Raw genomic sequence first — 15,515 nt, 5'->3', positions numbered from 1 at the left:
ACTGGTACAGAGAAATACAAGAAACCAAGGACCAGATCTCCAATTGATGTAAATCTGTGCAGATCTACTGTAATCAAACACCAGCTGAAGTTCTGGCCCCAAATGTGTAAGTAAGGTAGGAAAACTTTCCCCATTTAATTATTTTGGTTAGGAATAGCTAAACTAGTTTAGCCATTGTCCATAAAAGTGTAATTTGTTGTTTTATATGGTCACATCTAGAAGCAAAGTAATAGTATGGTAAGATTTTTTTATTAGTTTAAAGGCAAAAACAATGTAAATGCAAAGATTCCTTCTGTCTGCACTGCTTTTCCAATACATTATAGGTTTCAGTAACATTAAAATGCACAAAACAATGAAGTGAAGAGATGTATATTGCAATCTGAGTTTCAAAAATGGTTACTGCTGTTTATCCATGTTGAAAGATAATTGATCTCATCTTTCAGAATTCATCTGTACTAAAACAAGGTCACCCTTGCATTGCTAACATAAATTAACAATTGTTCGTTGGCTGGGAAGTCAGCATAGCAGGGAAAAAAAACATTCTTCAAAGGTTTTGGAATATTTCCTTGTGTTCCAAATTCATTCCCAATAAGAAGAAATAGTGCATAAATGTCAGAAAAAAATCCTTAATGATAGTATTTAGTATCTACATATATGTAGAAGTTTGACTAACCCTAAAGTGTTTTCTATGAAATTCTGTAATGAGAATAAAACGTCAAATTATCAGAGAAAAGTAATATTCCAATGGAGACATGAATGTGATATGAAAAATTGTCTAAAACACTGAAGCTATCATAAGAATTTTAAAAGATGCATTGCTACAATGTTTAGCCTCAGATTTCTGTTCATTTTCCCATGACTGCCCATTTCTGAATATATTTAACTATTAGAAAAATAAGGGAGGGTATACTAAAGCAATAGTACATAAACATGGTTCTTAGAGAGAATCCCTTACATGTATTTGAAAAAGGTTTTATTCCACTCCTGAGTTAATTGTACCAGGTGATTTTAGACTGTTAATTAAATCTAAAATTATGCATTTCTTTATCAAATGTAAATATATTCGCACTGTTTAGAACCTTGACTCTTATTTTCTATCAACCACAATTTAAGTGATAAAATAGCTAACTAGTTAATTGAAACTTTACAGTCAAAATAGTAGTGGCATGAATGTCTTAATTATTTATTTGTTTAAATTAAGCACAGGAAGATATATTACATGGAGTGTTGTCATGACATTTTTCTACCACCAAATACAATGCCATATGTTGCCATGAATAAAGTAAAAGGAGACCGAGATTTTACATAGCAAGCAGAATGCCAAGATTTCAGAATTCAAGACTATTCTTAACTTAAAAGTACAAAGTTTATTTTCTGGTGTAGTGAACTACTCAAATCTCAGTCCAGGATCACTGTGCTAATAAACTAGTGTAGTTGTATTAGTGTAGTCAATGTCGGCATTGAATTCTCAGTTGTGAATTCATGAATTGTTTTGGGAGAACTGAGATAATCAGTGTAATACATGGAGGGCAACAGAGAATAACAGATAGGATATGACTTAGGGAAGGTTGGAGATGAAAGTACTCTCATTTAACAGGATCTGTACACATAGCATCACCATCACCTCAGGCTGCCAAGAGAGTTGCATATCATCAACTTTACAATCACTTAAGAAAAATAAAACCACTGAGTTGAGTATATTAAATTTCCTATTCTGAGCAATTTAAAAAAGATTCTAGTAGCAGGAAAAAACATCTTGCTATTGTTTATGCCAGTGGTTTACAGGTGCAAACCTTCTGTTTGTTGCCTACAAATTCTAATGCATATCTGCGCAGAGGTGTTTGATTTGCCTGAGTATGTATGAAGACTAAGGTTTCCAGGTGCCTGGTTTTCCACCAGAACAGGTTGAAAAGGGACCCTGGTGGCTCTGGTCAGCACTGCTGACTGGAAGGTTAAAAGTCCTGTTGGCACGGGGCTGGCAGGCTCCCTACCCAGCTCCATGCGGTTCCCTCAAAGTGACGATGTGTCCTTGCGGCCCCTAGGTGGAGGCGCAGCCAGAGGGGCTCTGAGCACACTGCCCTGGCCCCAAGTGCTGGCTCCGCAGCTCCCATTGGCTGGGAACCAATGGGAGCTGTGAGGGTGGCACCTGTGGACGGGGGCAGTGCTTCCACCTAGGAGTCTGAGGGACACATCACCACTTCTGGGAGCCCCTTGAGGTGAGTGCTGTCTGGAGCCTGCACTCCCTCCCACCCCAACCCCCTGCCCTAGCCCCGAGCCTCCTTCTGCACCCTGAACCTCTAATTTCTGACCCTACCCCAGATCCTGCACCCCCAGCTGGAGCCCCCCTTTACCTCCTCCCATACCCCACCCTTCTTCCCCAGGCCAGTGAAAATGAGCGAGTGAGTGACGGTAGGGGAGAGTGAGAAACAGGGAGGGAGAATGGAGTGAGCGGAGGAAGGGCCTCAGGGAAGAGGCTGGACAGGAGGCGGGACAAGGTAATGCTCAGGCCACATCCAAATTCATTCCTAAGGTAACCTCCCCTTTTCACATGAACCAACTGATCCATTTTCCAACATTCTACCCCAAGCCTCGGTGACACAAAAGGGAAGCTATATTACACACTTTAGATGTAAGGAGATCCCCAGTCTTCTACCTGGACAGGATGAAGGATTTCACCAAGTCTCTTAGACTTTTCCTGTCAATAGCGGAAAGAATCAAGGGCTCGGCAATATCAGCCCAAAGACTCTCCAAGTGGGTCTCGAACTGCATCAGACAATGTTACCAAGTTCACACTATGACCCCTCCAGATACTGTTCATACACACTTCATGATCTCATCTGTCGCCGCCTTCAAGAATGTCCCTCTCTCAGAGATCTGTAGAGTGGTGACATGGACGTCAGTCCACACTTTCGCAGAACATTATATAGTCACTGGGGACTCAGCCTCCGATGCACTCTTTTCCTCCACAGTACTATCATTTGTAACTGACGTGACCCCAAAGCCCTGCCCATCCAGTGGGGATGCTGTTTGCGAGTCACCTATAGTGGAGCACCCATACAGACACTACTTGAAGAAGCAGTTACTCACCTTGTGCAGTAATAATGTTTCTTCAAGATGTGTCCCCCTATGGCTGTTCCGCAACCTGCCCTCCTTCCCTCTGCTTTGGAACTCCTGTCAATGACTCTGTGGTACAGAAGGAACTGAGGGGGGTTATCCTAGCGCTGACTAGCTTCGTTGGAGGGTACGGGGAGAGACAGTGCATGTGCAGGCCTAATGGACACTGCTACTGAAGTTCTCTGATAAGCAGTGCAGGGATGCAAGCACTCCGACAGTGGAGTACCTATAGGGGGACACAACTTGAAGAACTGTTGCTGCTGCACAAGATGAGTAACTTCTTATGTAATGTTCAGTCTCACCACAGACTTCATCTTCCATTAGAAGAAGGGTCTTTCACCTATTTCAAAAAATTAGGTTTTTTTTATAAAAGTGCATGAGATTAGACATTACCTAACTAAAATAATGGGAATGACTGGTAGGTTCTTAAAATTGCTGATGACTATGCCCCATGGCTACAATCTTTATTCAGGTTAAAAAAATTGAAAATCACTGTAGTGTCTTTTTTTTTTTTTTCAAAACCCAGTCTTTTAAGATAGCAAACTCCAGGCCCAAAAGATGTTTATTATTCATGCAAGTGTAATAACACAGGCCTACAAAGATTGATTACCCTAGTTCTGAAACAATGTATTTCTAAACAAATTCTCTTCAGTCACTTTGTGTTGGCTACCAGAAACCATTTAAAATATTGTTTAAAAGATAGAGGAAAATGAGATTCAAGATGACACTGTACCTACAGGGTCTCCTTAAATTCTATAATGTGTGTTGTGTTATCAGACACAGATGAGAAAAAAAATTACAGACTTACGTGCAGAAAGATGAAAGAGAGAGAGTGCAAGGAACTTGATTTATGAAAATCTGGGGAACAGAGTTAGAGAAGGGTGAAACTGATCAGAGTATTAAAAGGGGAAATTAAGAAAAATTAATGGATCAGAGAACAAGTAAATAAGACTGAAATCCTGGCCCCACTGAAAATGGCAAAACTCCCATTGATGCCAAGAGTTAATTACCTCTCCAATACTGGTAAACAAAATAGACATCACTGTAGGATAAATACTGCCAAAGTGAACTGAATCCTTGTTGCATGCATCTATTGCCCTATCTCTTTCTTAAACAGACATCATCAAATGGGCTGTTTTCAGTAGGCAGTAGTGGAAGGTGGGATTTTAACTCACCATGCCACTCAGTATTCTTGTCACATCAGAAAATAAAGATTGAGCCTACTCAGCACTAGTCTCTATATATGACATGAAAGTGAAACCAATTGCTTTTAAGATTTTTGGGAGCATGACAATCAAAGTTATGATGATAATTGTATTTATTGAATTATTTTTCTGATCTAAGATGTTTTTAGCAACAGCAGCATCATGAAATATAAAATAAATATATTTTGTATTGACTTCTATTCTCTGGTTTCCTACCAGTTTTAAAACAGATACTTACGTTACGAAGTTAACAGCAAAGTGCTTCACTGTTTCAGGAAGCCCATTCAAGCTTGCAAGAAGAATAGAAAATAGGACAAAACCAACAAAACCAAAAAAGCCCTTTCAATAACCAGTAAGCAATAAGGCTTCCTAAAAACATCTGGGCATTGTGAAAATAATTGCAAGTCTGCAATTCCAGCACCAAAGAATCCAGGCTTTTACAGATATTACTTTACATTTCTAACCCACATGGTTGCAAAGACAACCTCCCAACCCAAAATGAATGCAAAGCCATGGAGAGCTGTCTGTATCTGCCTAAAACAATAGCTCTGAGAGGGGTGGACAGTCCTATTTGTCTCAGCTGTGTGCTTACTTTGAATCCTAGTAATGATATTTAAAAGATCATCATAACTCTTTCACTCAAATAGATTTAAATGTAACAAACATTATTATACTTAGCCATCATGATAAAATGCAGTGGCAGATATAGCAACAGCTGGTTGTTGTCAAGGTTTGTGGGGATGAAGAACTAGGAGTTCATCTTCACACTTTGCAATTTTAACTATGACGAAAGAGTCAACTGCCAAAACCCAACTCTCTAACCAATTTTCAAAAATGAAATGGAAGATGTCAATGAATTCCAAGCATATAAGGGACAGCCTCTACCTGATGCATGTAATCAATACAAGAGTTCCAAATGGCTTTAACCATGTCCATTCTGTTCCTCAAGCGAAATACAGTCTTAAAGAATGCATCTGGGAGAGACACACAAACCGTACTGCTTCTGTCAGAGTAGTATTGACTTTGCAATATCTCAATAGGATTGTCTGCTGCCATTAGCCTTATGAATTAAAAATAACTAAACTAAAAGAATGTTAAGGTTGCAAGTCAAGCACTCAAAACTTAGGAAATACAGAATAAATTTGTCTATGCAACATTAATTTGGCCCCCTTGTGAGTACTCATTATCAGCCTTTAATAACATGATCACATACTTTTTTCCCACAAAACTCCTGCCTTATTCAGTGCACAGAATGGACAGTGCTCACATACTGAGAACCTATTCAATATTTCATTTTTTCTTGTTCCATGTGTACTGCACACTGTTCAACCCTTGCCCTGAAAACAGAACTAATAATTTCCGTATTGGCTTTTCTATGATGCACATCACTATCATCTACCTAGGTGCTTCACAAACCTTAGTGAATTTATCTTCACAATACCCAGGTCAGGTGAGGGTGGTAATATTACAGATGAGGAAGGAGTTAGAGATGTTAATATAAAAAACCACTAATTTTGGGTGCCTGATGTGAGATTTTCAGAGACCTTAGTGGGGGAGGAATAGCTCAGTGGTTTGAGCATTGGCCTGCTAAACCCAGAGTTGTGAGTTCAATCCTTGAGGGGGCCACTTAGGGATCTGGGTTAAAAATTGGTCCTGCTAGTGAAGGCAGGGGACTGGACTCAATGACCTTTCAAGGTCCCTTCCAGTTCTAGGAGAGTGGTATATTTCCAGTTATTACCTATATGGTACTTTATTTGTTCAGCTCAGCTCTCATTGACTTCAGTTGCAGCTGTGAGTGCTCAGGACTTCTGCAAATAGGCCACAGGCACCCAGAAAATGCCTGCTGTGGTTTAAGTGATTTGCCCAGCATCAGACAGAAACTCTGAGGCAGCAATAGAATCCAGTTCTTCAGGATGGCATTCAACTGCTGTAACCATAAGACCATCTTTTTTTCTCCTTGCATGTCCCTGCCTCAGTCTCTATACACCTTTCAGTTTTTGTATCAAATGAGGCTGGGGGAGGGAGGGATCCTACGGACAACAGCCTTCTTGATCCTAGTCCATCTTATGCACTGAATGAGGTAGCATCCTCTGGAAAAATTAATATGCACTAATATGCACAAAGGGGATGAATTTAAGTTGCAATGTCGATTCTGCCATTTCCTAACTCTTGACTTTGCAACATTAAATGTTCTTTTAAATGTATTTTTGTACATAATTTCCTAGGTTTTTTAAATAAAAACCCCCTGCAAAATCATGATGTGGAACGCTATTGATCACCACATGGGTTGTCACTAAGGACCCTTGAGCTAACAGTTAGCAGTACTGGTTCTTATCTTCTTTGTGTCAGCCACTTCTAGAGGGGGGAAAGGTACACATTTTGCTAATGGGTTTCACAGCTATTCGCTGACAGCAGAGGAATGCAGAAACTAGGATGCCTGGGTTCTATTCCAAATTCTGAATGGACTGGACTAGTTTGCTTACTGATCCTTCTGTCCCTGCAACCTTCCCAACCCTCTGCCCTAGCTCTGTGCCTGTTCTGTGCCTGGCATTGCTACATGTGTCTCCTATAGTTACCGTCCAAGTGTTTCTTGCTGCTATTTCTTTTCTTATATTCCTTGTTTGGATTTCCTTACATCCAATCTTGTCTTCCATAGCAAAAGCATCTATGATAAGCTCCTTGTATATAAATTTCAATCACGAAGAGTCCGATTCCATCACCCTTAGTACACCTGAATAGCACTTTATTCCATAAGTAGACTATTCATTTTAATCAAGCTATTCATGAATAAGGGCAGCCGACTCTAGACCTAAGTACATATATAAACATGCTGTCATGGGTATATAATTTGAGTCCAGAAGCTTGTAAGCAAGAGTTTAAAATGACATATTGTGGAATAATCACCTCTGCCTTGTTAATAACTTGTTTCCAATTATCTTCGTTTGCTTGTTTATCTGGCTCATATCAGATAGCCAGACTGTAAAACACCTGACACACATTGGTGAGCATTCTCTCTGTCATTATTTACATAGCACCCTTCCCCATTGTAGCTGATTCCCTCATAATCTTTATTTGTATTTATCCTCACTACACATGAATGATGTAGGGAAATGCTATTATTGCAATTTTTTCCGAATGAGACCTGAAATGTACAGAGATTAAAAGACACGCTCTGTGGCAAAACAGGGCATTGAACCCGAGTCTCTGACTGACACCATAATCATTGGACCATCCTTCCTCATTCGAGGGTGTGGTTCTACCTCTATGAATAAGTGCTTAGCAGTGTGAGTCAGGGTTTCAGAGTTCAGCCTGCTGACTGCAGGCTTCTTATTTTCCTTTGTGCCTTGTACAATGCTGAGCTCCACTCCTGGTGCTTCATAAAAGCTGTTCGATAAGGAGCTAGCTAACCTTCCATCTCTTTCACCTCTTGCTTGGTGGTTTACAGGAGTGGGTTCTTAGTGGGAGTGAGCCAACACAATTGTTGGCATATAGGTGTTTATGTTTCACTTTTTGAAAAGTGGCACAACATTCTTGACAAGACTAGTCTCTAGCTCAAATGACAAATTGAATCTTAACTCTGCTATTCCTGTGACAAAAAGATGCTGTAGACACATATCTTCGTCAGTAGATATGCATCACAGTGTTCTGAATCTGTGACAATTAGAATTAAGATACAGTGTGATTAATTTAATATCTGTCAAGCACTCTGAATATGAAAATGTCTATATAAGCCATAAATGGCAGCAGTATTTCTGACAATTTTTTGTTTTGTGATCATAGTCAAGATGGCTTCTTGGTAACTTTTGGAGAGCTTTTATTTAGTTAGTTAAACAGATCATTGAAGTGAAATAAATCTGTGTTACAAAAGCGAAAACAACAACAACAAAAAAAGATTTTATGTGGATTCTTTTTTTCCCTCTCACTGCTTGTAGGCTTCTTTTCTTGGATGCATGCACACTGTCACTACATTTTGACATCATATCCATATTGTGGAAATGCACACTTCCATGTTCCAGGAAAAAATGCATTAAAATAAGTTCCTTTTTCCTTCTTTTTAAAGGGAAAAAATAAATGCCAAGTGTTAGTCTCGCTGGCAATAAGCACATATTATTAACTACAAGATATAGGTGATATATTTACTAACTCAAAAAAGAATAATTCAAGGAAACAATCACTTTTTAAAGAGGTCAGTTCATATGTTATTGTGGAATTTAGAAAGAGAATCAAAGGAAGATTGGGGAAAAATAAGACAGATGTTCTTCTTAATTGTACTCTATGTATTATATTTTGCCAATCCGAAACAAAGGGTTAAATTTTGACTCGGACCAATGACTGTTATTACTATCTAAATAATTGTGTCAGAGAGAACCATTAGAGGGGGTAAAGGCCTCTCTCCCAACAATACTGAAGGTAATGTAGAAAATATTTCTTCTAAATTACTAGGAGTCTCATGTCACAGATCTTGAGATCATGACTTCAGGGTAAGAAGATAATTTCTTCTAGTTTGATGGTTGAAAATAACGCTTTGAAAAGTTGAACATTTCTAAAGAATAAAATGAGAATTACGAACTTGTGCCTGCTCCTAGAGAACACTGAAGGAGAATATATTGAAAGGGTTTTTGAGACATCACAAAGCAAATTACTAACTCTTCATTTTTCAGCAGCATCAGCTTTCCTTTGAATTGCAGGAAAAGCTACTTCTTCCAGCCAGAACAATCTACATTATGTGTTCAGATGTAGAAAGAAAACACAAAATCATAAGCATTATCAAATTCTCACAATGTATTGACTTCTGGAGTTCCCAGGTTGGAATACACAGATTACAGACCAATAGTACTTGAGGGAAGACCATGCTTCCCCGAAACTAAAGAGAGTAGCTATGTTTTGTGAATACCAATGGTAGTTTTGAACTCAGACTATATTTGAAATAAAGAGGTCATACCTATATTGTCAAGTCATTTGAGGAACCCGTGACGTTCCCTATTGCCCAACAAGAGGAGATGTTTATTAAAATAATAAAAGAAGCTGAGGCAACTGGTAGACAAAAACTGGAGTGAGCTTTACCTGATTTAAGTAATGTAACTCTAATTCACTTGCTTGACATTATTTCAATGTGTAAAACATTACAAGATGCTAAATAATTTGTAATGTGTGCCAAAGCTATATAGATAAGTTATCTAAGTACTTGTATAGCTATGTCACTTCATACATATTTAACATCATAATAAAAACAAGAAATGTGTTAACTTAAAATCCTTTAAAATGTTAATAAAATTACTTTATCCTTGTTCCTCCAAAGTCAAGAGGCTGCTAGAGCGGCTTCAAAAATTGCAGATGTGCTGCAGTGTCTTTCTGTTGATAAAGGGGATGGAGAACAATTTAAAATTAAAGAGGAAAGATGGTCATGGGATTAAAATATTGGACTGGGACACAGAAAATCTAAGTTGAATTCCTGGATTTGCTACATACTTCCTGTGTGATTCTGGGCAAGTTTCTTAATCTCCCTCTATGCCTTATGATGGTCCCTTCTGGCCTTAAAGGCTATGAGCCTCAGTTTCTTTAAACAACATTTTCTTCCTTTCACCCTTTGACTTTTCTGTTTAGATTGTAAGCTCTTTTGGGCAGGTATTGTCACTTACAATTTGTTTGAACAGTGCCTAATACAGTGGGTCCCTAAGCTCAGTTGCAGCTGCTACAGTAATACAAATAAAGCAAAACAATTAGTATTAAAATGAAAAGTTAAATCTGATGAGATGCTGAACACAAGAACTCACAGGAACAGATCTTTAGGAAAGCTGTGCCCCCTCCAGTGATTGCTTCTGCTGAAATGAGAGAATGATTATCTTGAAAGAGAGAGAGAGAGAAATCTAGCTATGCAGCTGCCCTTTCCTCCAACCTGATTAACACTAACAATAGGGGAAGTGAGTATTTAAAAATGAAGCAATTGTATCTCTCCCACCCCAGCTGAATTGGGGGCAAGGATAATGAACGAGCCTTACATATTGAAGCTGCATCAGCCAGCTTTTAGCCTGCTTCTATTTCTGACAGAAGAAAATCGCTAACAGCTAGTGTCTTGTAGAACGAGAGCATCAGATTTAAAACAGCATTTCATCCATTATTTTGTTAATTGAAACCTATTTCATTTATGAAATTTCCAACTGTTTCTTTAGGGCTAGCATCAGGGAAAGGCATATTCAGTAGACTGGATGTTTCAAGCATGTTTTCAGGAAAAATGGGGGAGACACAGATTTATTGTGATCATAGGTGCTGGAACTATGGGTTGCAGGGGTGCTGCAGCACCCCCTGGCTTGAAGTCTTTTCTATTAGATACAGGATTTACAGTTTGGTTCAATGGCTCTCAGCACCCCCACTATAAAAATTGTTCCAGCACCTCTGACTGTGCTCATGTATTTGAACATTTTGTGTGTGTGTTATTGCAAACAGAATTGGCTCTTGATACTGGAGAAAATTAAGAAATTATGATACTCTACCTAGAGCTGATCAAAATTGCAATTTCTCAACAACAAAAGACAAAATTTTGAAATTCAGTGAACTGGATGAGTATTTCACAAGAAAACAAAAAATTGTGACAAGGCTTCCCATTTTTCTACCAGCTCTAACTCATCATAAACAAAATATTTCAGAGAAAAACCTAAGTAATTCCTATAGAATCAGAATTTTTAATGGCTGCTACTTTACTTGGTTGATGGAGCAATCTGGGTAGGGGAGGTATGTCAATTTTTGATAGATACCAGAAATGTGCAGAGGAAGTGATCGCACCCAACATTTGGATCTCTTTCAGAGTGTAACAGCTCAGTCAAACACTTTCAAAAACCCATTTGTCTGATTCAGAAAAAAGAATCAAGAAGGAGTCTCATGCTGTTCAAAATAAACTAGAAAAAAAGTAACTTGTAGCCCATGGTCAAAAGGATAAACATATTCTAAGGCCTGCAAATTTAGATTTACAAAATGCAGTAAGTAAAGCCTATTTAGAAGAAGAATCATAAAGGCAAGACCCAAAGGGACATGGCCTCCTTGAAGATCAAACATCATCTGGATTGATCTGTAGATAGGCTCCTAAGACATTCTGACTTGGTGTTCAGTTTACAAACATCACTGAGCCTTTTGGTGATCATGTGATTGTCAAATGTATAGGAACATTACTTGGTAACTGAGCTTCATTATACGTTGCTCTTCCATCCTAATAATATTCTCCATACCCAGAAAGCCACTGAAACCAAACCAGTACTGATGGAGGGGTAGTTGTTGGTTCGGGTATGAATACCTGAACTGCTGATCTCGTCCTGCCACTTAATATGGAACAGCTGACAAAGACGAGAATTGAAAACATCAATCTGTCACTCTTCAGCTGCCTCAGTGCATACATTTCACTGCCATACAGTAGAGTTGGTATAACCGTAGATCTATACGTGTGCAGGTTTATAGTAAGCTTGATATCCCAACATCTCCATAGAGGCCATTGAACGACCTATAACATGGGGATGGCTGCTGCTAAACAAGTGTCCACCTCTTTCAAACATCCATGTTTTTGACAGTTGTCATCTGCTCAGTATTCCATCCAGACAGGTTAATACTGAGCAGGCTGTAATCTGATGTTAGAGGCTCCTGATGGCAATGGCTAGGGACTTAGTTTTGGCCAGATTAATAATCAGACCAATGTGCACTGCTTCTTGCCTGACCAGATCAATGTTCAGCTTGACACCACCAACAGCTGCCTCTTCAAGCTTATCCACTGGCCAGTGAATGCCAATATTGAACAACAATGGCACCAGAATGCAGCTGTGCCACCTCCCTTGGAAATAGGAAACCATGCCATGTATTTACCATTAATTTAGACACAGCTTTCTGTTCCATTCTGGAGCACTTCTATCTATGATATTATCATCCCAAGGCTGTCGAGTCACCTCATCACATGCCACAAGTTTGCTTGAGGCACCAAATCAGAGCCATTGTCTCCAAAAAAAAAAATCTGTCTCAAATTAAAGATCTGGTCGCTGGCGAAATGACCAGGTCTGAATTGTGCTGACCATCCCAGCCACAAAAAATACATCCCTAATTTGTGACAGTAACAGAGACAAAGACCTTCCCTTGGACCAGCAATAGTGTAATACGTCTGTAGCTGCTACACTTGGCTTTGGCTCCTTTTTTGAGCAGAGACAGAATAACATCCTTCTTCCAGTCAGTGAGGATGATATTAGCACACTAGATAGTCTGGAAGTGTCTATACATCCAGAGTACTTGTGATTAACACGGCTGCTACTCTGAAACCTATACATCCAGAGTACAATAATACTCCCACCTGTCTTCATCTACTCAGGGTGATGTTTTAAACCTGTGATGCTTTTCCTGCTTTCTGAATCCTTTCATGATCAGATGAAGGTGGCTTTACTAGAACTTCCTGCCCCACTTCATGTGGAAAAGGACCTCAGGAGGCAGACAATTGACATGCCTTTAAATTATCTTCCCATCAGTACAAATGATCTTTCATACTCTGGCTAATGCTGCCATTCCAATTCTTTACTGGACAAATTTGTGCCAGGTTCTCCCCCCCACTCCTGCCCACCCCCCCACAGACACTGCAAAGTTGAATAAAGGCTTCCTGAATTAAAAGAAAAATAATTCTCCATTTTGCTAACTGGTCACAGTGGTATCATAGATTGCTTGCAGGTGTGATATACAAAAGCCATGTTATGGAGAAAACATCTGAGGGATCTAAGGTCTTCTATCTATACATATTACTGGCAAGAACTCTTTTGATAGCCATGTACGGTACATTCTCAAATTTGTCTCACACACAAATCTTGGACAAGAATCCATTGAAATTTTAAAGCTTTCAGTTGAAAGGTTCTAATATGGATTGATGTCTTTTGTCTGAAGTTCTGAAAAAGGTCATCATACAAAGCATATGAGATAATATTTGAGGCACCCCTCACAGTATGTCTGGATATAAGCAATGGAGCTGAGATTTTAATTAAATATATAAATAAGTCATTTGGGAAATCTAAGCCTATCCATTAGATAAATGAATAAAAAGCAAGCTGAAGAAGAGACAAGTGTTTCTGAAACCAGCAAAGATGTACATTATATATCTATAATATTCTTACAAATACACCTTGTCCTTCCCAAAGATCAATTTGAAGATAACGTGTCCCCAGCTAGTCAAACTGTGAAGAATTATTCATACCATGTATTTCACTAATGGGAATTCTCTTTTCAGTCAATCACTGAAAGCTAGAAAAATTGAAGTATTTGTCCAAGTACTGGTTATCATGAGAAAAGTGTGTAAAGCAAGTAAAACAACAATGCTCCTGGCTTGAATTAAATCACTTGCTACCAAAGCTAAGTTCAGTTCCAAGTTCTGGAAGTTAGATCATAACAATGATAAACACTTTTTGCATTTCTACAGTGCATTCTGTCACAGCATCTCAAAACAGTTTACAGACATTTATTACCATTAAGAGCTAATGTAAAGAACTGCACAAACAAACATTTTCCATGACAAGTTTTACACATCCTACAAAATTTAGGAACTATCCAATATATTCTTCAGCTCCACTTACCAGCATCTTATCTTTTAAACAGTTACATATATACCAGAGTTTGGCAACCTTTCAGAAGTGCTGTGCCAAGTCTTCATTTATTCACTCTAATTTAAGGTTTCGTGTGCCAGTATTACATTTTAACATTTTTAGAAGACCTCTTTCTCTAAGTCTATAATATATAACTAAACTATTGTTGTATGTAAAGTAAATAAGGTTTTTAAAATGTTTAAGAAGCTTCTTTTAAAAATTAAGTTAAAATGCAGAGTCCCCCGGACCGGTGACCAGGACCTGAGCAGTGCGAGTGATGCTGAAAATCAGCTCGCGTGCCGCCTTTGACCTGCATGCCATAGGTTGCCTACCCCTGAGTTATACAGTACTCTTGTAACAATTTCTGTAATTTACTATCTGTAAATGCTCCAATCAGGATTGGGGTGCTTTTGAGCTAGGTGTTGCACAAATGTCTATATATACAGACGCAGTGCTGGTCTGAGGCGTTTAAAATCTAAAGCCCAACTCATGATACCCATAATCATGGACCTTATTCCACAGTATAGCTTCACTGAGTTTGGTGGGACTATACATGGTGAAAGGTATTATTCAATGTGAGTCATTATACAGCAATCTGGCTCTACGACATATGCCATACAAAGGGTGTGCCTAGATGGATACAATCAAATATAAACAATATTTACACATGCAATGCATTTGCAATTTTAAAAAATAATGTAAACAAATCAAATTCAAACTAATACCGCCTCCGCCCCTCATTCAAGCTAGCATTAATTGACTAGATATAAGGAAGGCTAAAGAGGAGGAGGTTATGGTAATCAAGAATGGCATTGAGGGTCTTGACTTCTGACTTTCTGGACCAAAAGAAAGACATATCTTGGAAATGTTATAGAGAAAGAAGTAGCAAGATTTGAACACAGCTTGGATTTGTGGGGCAGGAGGGAGGGACCCTTGAAGGTTACCCAGATCTGATGGCCCTCAGTTACTGGTGAGGTTTATAACAATGACAGAAAATAGGGGTAGCAAATAGGAAAGAGTAGGAGTACTGTTTTGGACATATTAAGCTTAAGCTGATAGCTAGACATCCAGGAAGAGATGACAGAGAGAGAGGCTGAAATGCTAGATTGGATGGAAGGAGACAAGTTAGGAATAGAGAGGGCCATCTGTGAACTATTGGTGTAAAGATAGTCATCCAGAAAGAGAATGTAAAGAAGGAAATGGAGCAAAATACAGAGATCTATGAGGATCGACTGTAGAGTGGGAGCAGAGGAACATACCTAAAGAGATGCTGAAGAAGTTGGAGCGGTAAGAGGACAACCAGGAGAGGGGAGAATCCTGAAGGCTGAGGGAGGCCAAGATCTCCAGAAGTATGTTCAGAGGCTGAGTAGAATTAGATGGAATGTAGGCCCTGGGATTTAGTTAGCAAAAGGTCACTTGTAACATTAGTGTAATGGAGTATACAAACCACACACTGAGAAACAAGGGGCTAATGAGCTGCTCTAGTCTTAACCAACCCTGCCGCACCACACCTGCAAGAGATGCACAGGCTGGAGGAGGAGTTAAAAAGGGAGTAGAACAGCTTACCAGTGGACAAACTAGGGAAGAGAAAGGACTTTTACCTTGC

This window comes from Gopherus evgoodei, chromosome 1 (assembly GCF_007399415.2).
Source record: "Gopherus evgoodei ecotype Sinaloan lineage chromosome 1, rGopEvg1_v1.p, whole genome shotgun sequence".
Classification (NCBI taxonomy): Eukaryota; Metazoa; Chordata; order Testudines; family Testudinidae; genus Gopherus; species Gopherus evgoodei.
Note: the sequence above shows the minus strand (reverse complement) of the source record.